The 5,877-nt window shown below is 39.2% G+C and overlaps 1 pseudogene; it reads right to left on the bottom strand.

Moving 5' to 3' along the window:
• Window positions 1-687: 687 nt before the first annotated feature.
• LOC104288877 lies at window positions 688-5,825 on the bottom strand (annotated as a pseudogene).
• Window positions 5,826-5,877: the final 52 nt, after the last annotated feature.

Raw genomic sequence — 5,877 nt, 5'->3', positions numbered from 1 at the left:
CTTCATAAACTTAAACTTCTGAAACTTCTTCTCTTGCCTGGAACCACAATGCTACACCCCCCATGCCTTATTCTTTCCATTAATGCAGTCATGGAGGCAAAGGGGAGAAAGGAGGTAACAGGCAAAAATGAAATAGCTGCCCTTCTAGTTACCTTCCCCACTGCACCCCCATGCTGCTGATATGATCTCAAGCCCGTGCTTCTGTAGGAGCAAGTACCAAACTGAGTGTTTAATTTCTGATGTAAGTATGCAGTAAGATTATAGCTGCATTCTTCCAACTCTACTGCTTTCCCCGAAGCAGAATGTAAGTTAATATGTTCCTCTGTACCTTTAGCTATTACAGTAGGCCATCATGGGAGATAGTGGTTGTATTTCCCATCACTAGGAATGCAAGCTGAGTAAATATTTATACAATATATCTACTGTAAAAACATGAAGGTTTAGATCAAATCCATACCACATCATCAAAACCTGACAGTTGAATCACTTTTTATTGTTTGCTCAGCTGAACACTGTCCAAATATATAAAAAACTGAGCAGTTGTTTCTGGCATGTTTAAGTTCCTCACCAGCTTGTGGGTTCAGGTTAATGTTCTTGAATGTTGAAAATTCCAGAGATCTTGCAAACTTGTTGAAGCTACACTGATTTTGCAGGATCCCATGTATAATGCTTAGTATCAAACACAACTTAGAGAAGTAGAACTGTATTAATACAGCCATAATTTTCTTGACTGTTTATTACTTGTGCATATTTTCCTAAAGAGAATAGGGAATTAAATGTCTACAAAAGCTTGAGGTATTTTATATAATAAATTAGAATTTTCTATGTTTGCAAGTTCAATCCACAAGTCACTTTAGAAGTGTAGGAAATTCCTTTTCCAAAACTGAAATGCATTTTGAAATCTAGATGTACTTGCTGCTGAGCTGCAAACTTAGGCTCTCAAAATATTTTATTCAGGCTGTTTTTATAAATGTATAATTTAGAGTTATGGGTACATTAAAAAAAAATAATCATAGAATAGTTCGGGTTGGAAGGGACCTTTAAAGGTCATCTAGTCCAACCCCCCTGCAATGAGCAGGGACATCTTCATCTAGATCAGGTTGCTCAGTCCTGTCCGACCTGACCTTGAATGTTTCCAGGGATGGGGCATCTACCACCTCAATAGGCAACCTGTTCCAGTGTTTCACCACCCTCATCGTAAAAAATTTCTTCCTTATATCTGGTTATAGGTTCTGCTATAGTTAAAGTCAACCTCACTGTTAAAAGAATCAGTCTCACCCTATGAAGATGCTTCTATACAGAACTTCCACTGAAAACATAATACAGTTGTTCATAGTTCACATAGGTCTTTATAGACTTGTAGCACTGCTTAATGCGAGAAATAGGCAAGCAAGTTAAGTTTTTTTTTTCTGAACATCACCTAATTTGACACTGAAAGTGTGAACTGAAAGCCTAAGATTAAAACTTAAAACTTGCATTTATAGAGCTGCCTAGGAGTTGCTTCTACTACAGCTTAAACCTGGCATTTATCAATGGATCAATTATGACAGGTTATAAGACGCGGTCTTAACAATACATCAGACAATGAAGACTTAAAACTTTTAAAAGTAGTTCTGCAGTAGAGCTAGTTTAACTACTTACCCCAGATAACTTTGCCCCCTTCTGTCACGAGGCCAAGCTCACTCACGTTCACCTCGATGATGGTACCTTTGGTACACCTAGTGTTATATATACAAAGGAGAAGGATTCCTTTTTTACACCAAGGATAGGTAGGCAAAAAGTAGCTTTAAGTTCAGGATGTGTGATGTGTGCCTTATTGAAATATAATCCCTGTTGCATAAGGAGTGTTAGAACAAGTTAATATTTACTTTAAGCCCTCACAACTAACCTAGCTTAACACTTTTAGCATTGTGTCCTTAGCTTTACATTTTAAGAGACCGGGAAGAATTAAACACCAGAATGCTATCTACCTACTACAGAATGCCAGATTTGTTTAAAAACCTGACAAGATAAAGCTTTCTATGTATATTTTCAGGATGCCAATTTTTAATAGTAATACAAGAAGAATATTTGCTACCTCGGATGGCTTCTGTTCCATGAAGAAATTAGGAGTTTATGGTAAAACATTTAACAGTGCTACTGTTTAAGACTAGAAATTTTTCCTTTATTCATGTAAAACTGAAAAACCTCTCACATACTGTAAAATATTAAATACCCATCTCATAACATTTTCTATCTAGTGACCTGTGCTTTGTAAAGGGGACTTTACCCCTAAGTACCATAACCTTGTCTGTATCCATAAAAATCTATCCAAGGCTTCTGTGTAAGATGACTGTCAAAAATAGTAATGAGGTATGATCCAACAGGCAGCCTGTATAGTGATTCTGTTGATTCCTGTAAGGAAACAGGAACAGGTATTTATAGAAAAATTACGCTATATTAGTGAATCTAATTTTTCCTCCTGTGCACTGCACCCTGCAGCTGTGTAAGAAAAGGCCAGGCTGGAGGCATAGCATTTCCCTTGCATACGGTCACCTCTGTGCTTCAAACTTATTTAAAAAGCCACAAGGAAGGAGTTCTGGAGTCCTAGAACAGAGTTGGCTTCTTGAGCTGACAGAATCACAGCAGCTTAAAAAAGACAGAAGCCTCCAATTTTAAAAGCTATTTGAAGTGCCTCTGCTAAAGACCTTTCCATGCTAATTTGGCAGCTTGTAGCTTTAACTTACTGGCATCATCTGAGTTACGGGAGTAAGAGTTGACATATTTCAATGCAGATTGTGACTGCAGGGGCACCTCTCCACCCTCAGGCTATTCTAAGTTTAGATTTCTGCAAGGAAACTAATAAGAATGTTCTACATCAGTAGTAATCAAGTGCATTATCATAGAAGAAAGTTTCCTTATCACAGGAATTCAAAGCAGTAAGTCTAAAGAATTATTACTTAAATGTTCTTTAGGTCTCAAGAACATTGCCATTGGTCAAATGAATCGTTCGTATTTAGAAGGCTTCCTAGTAAAGCCATCTCCAATAAAACAAACTTTTGTAACCGTTCTCTTCCAGGCCTCCTCCTTTCTATTTCCTGTACAAATCACTTCTATAACTTATGTTTCTCCTTATGCACAGACCTTTGGCACAGGAACCTCCTATTTCCCTTGGAGGGGGGATAAGAAAAAGTCAGTAGTCTTACATGCAGCACTGCTACATGAAAGGGGACAACCAAAGCATAAAATAAAATTTCCCTAAAGAGTAGTGGTAGACTATACTTTTTATACAACTCATAGCTACTTATTTTAACTAGTATTTAAAGTTATGAAAGATCAAGATATTGCATACGCTTACTTTGTCCTAGATTGTTCAATTATTCAAGGTTTCAGGTTTTGTACAATATCAATATTTAGACTTAGCTTGTAGGCTGTAAGTCACCTGAGCATCAGCAACATAAAGTGGTCATTGTCACAAGTAATAGTAAGTATCTGAATTTTATTAGTTAGTTACAGCTTTTTCTTTTCTGTTTGATTATGTTAGAGAGAACCTTAGCCCAGGACTTGACCTCTCTGTCCAGCAGGTATGCTAGTAGAGCTCTTTTAGTTGTGTTTTCATCATTCTTTTCCTTTGTATTTCTCTTTTCATGTGTTTTAATGCTGCAATGAAAAAAAAACAGTATTTTTTTAAAAAAAACACTCAGTATTAAGAGTAGAAAAAAAGCACGTTTTTAGATACGATATCCTTTTAACTTAGCTTGTGCCTGCTCAAAATTTCCTTTTAAAAGAGATATTTGTAAACAAGTACATATTTATACTTAAGGAAAAATCCTAAAAACTTTTCAAGGTAAGCTAATAATTTCACTTAATATAACAACTGACAGACTACACAGTGCATAAAAGCTTGTCAATTCCTGTCAAGATAGTGACACACAAGACATTCATCTTACTAAGGAATTTCTGAATGGCTTAAAACAAGCAGCCTAACTCTCAAAGCCAAGCACTTGATACTAGCCTTCCTCTCTGAAAAAAAAACCCAACCCAACATACTACTACTCTTCTGAGATTTGATGGCAATGCTTACAAATCTGAGGAACATGTGTGTATATGTGTAAAAGGGGTCATTAATTTGGGGGGGGAGACCAAAAAACTAGTAAACAAACCCAATACCTTTACAAGTAGCAGAGAAAAGCTACTGTCTACTGTTGGAAAACAACAAAAGCAACAGGGTAGGTAGGTAGGTATTAAGTTCATTAGCAATACATGAATATTGTTAATAGCTTTGATTTCATAGAATTGTTTAGGTTGGAAAAGACCTTTAAGATCATCTAGTCCAACCGTTAACCTAACACTGCCAAAACCACCACTAAACCATGTCCCTAAGCACATCATTTAAATACCTCCAGGGATGGTGACTCAACCGCTTCTCTGGGTAGCCTGTTCCAATGCTTGATAACCCTTTCGGTGAAGAAATTTTTCCCAATATCCAATCTAAACCTCCCCTGGCATAACTTGAGGCCATTTCCTTTTGTCCTATCACTTGTGACTTGGGAAAACAGACCGACACCCACCTCTACAACCTCCTTTCAGGTAGTTGTAGAGAGCAATAAGGTCTCCCCTGAGCCTCCTTTTCTCCAGGCTAAACCACCCCAGTTCCCTCAGCCACTCCGCATAAGTCTTGTGCTCTAGACCCTTCACCAGCTTCGTTGCTCTTCTTTGGACACGCTTCAGCACCTCAATGTCTTTCTTGTAGTGAGGGACCCAAAACTGAACACAGTATTTGAGGTGGGGCCTCACCAGCGCTGATAAAAGGGGACGATCACTTCCCTAGTCCTGCTGGCCACACTATTCCTGATACAGACCAGGATGCTGTTGGCCGCCTTGGCCACCTGGGCACACTGCTGGCTCATATTCATCTGGCTGTCGACCAACACCACCGGGTCCTTTTTCCCCAGGCAGCTTTCCAGCCACTCTTCCCCAAGCCTGTAGCATTGCATGCAGTTGTTGTGACCCAAGTGCAGGACCCAGCACTTAGCCTTGTTGAATCTCATACTATTGGCCTCAGCCCATCGATCCAGCCTGGATCCTTATTTCAAGTTATAAACAACAGAGAAAGTTCTCAGAAAAATGCTTTTGTTTATCTGTGCTCGATATTGTAATTTATCCTGGAAGACAAGCCTCATGTTCTGCTCAAACACTATGTATGTTACTATACTTTTTCCATTAACACAGTTTAAAAAAACACCTGCTGCCTCTTACTACACTAATACAGCTGTTGCTGTAAAAAACCTAAATAAATGCATTCATATTTTTGGTCATAATTACATCAGTCATTGATACTACTAATTAAAACTTATCTTAAGGAATGCTTTTAGGAGCAGAATCATTAACTGCTAATGGTAAACATCCATCAAGAGAGGAAGTCAGAAATATCTTCATTGTGGCAAAACCCACTTTATCCTACAAACCGAGCACTGTTTAAAAGTATAATGTATGAGTCAAGTAATAAGTAGTTCTTTGTAAATATATTAACATCTAATCTCATCCTTCAAATGTAAGGATGACTGTCCAGCGTCAGAGATGAGACGGGTACTCACGTCTTCTTTATCTGAATCTTCTCATGCTTCTGCTTGTGGTAGTGCTTGACCTTCAGCCAGATCATCTTCTTGGCCTTCCTAGACCGCTCGTGAGTCTTGCAGCCTTCTTCTCTCGTGGTAGTCCAGGCGGTACCCATAGTACTTACGGTACAGCTCAATGTACTCGTTCTGCGGCTGCGTGCACAAGGAAGCGCTGCGAGCAGGTAACGGCGGCCGAGGACCGGGCGGTCGGGACCAGCACTGCCCCATCACCAACGCCCTGCGCCGCGGGAGTCCGAACAGGCCGCAGCGCGACGGCGGC

This window comes from Charadrius vociferus, unplaced genomic scaffold, assembly GCF_000708025.1.
Source record: "Charadrius vociferus isolate BGI_N301 unplaced genomic scaffold, ASM70802v2 scaffold1876, whole genome shotgun sequence".
In the NCBI taxonomy this organism is placed as follows: domain Eukaryota; kingdom Metazoa; phylum Chordata; class Aves; order Charadriiformes; family Charadriidae; genus Charadrius; species Charadrius vociferus.
The sequence above is the reverse complement of the archived record's forward strand: the minus strand, read 5'-3'. Positions and strand labels throughout refer to the sequence as shown.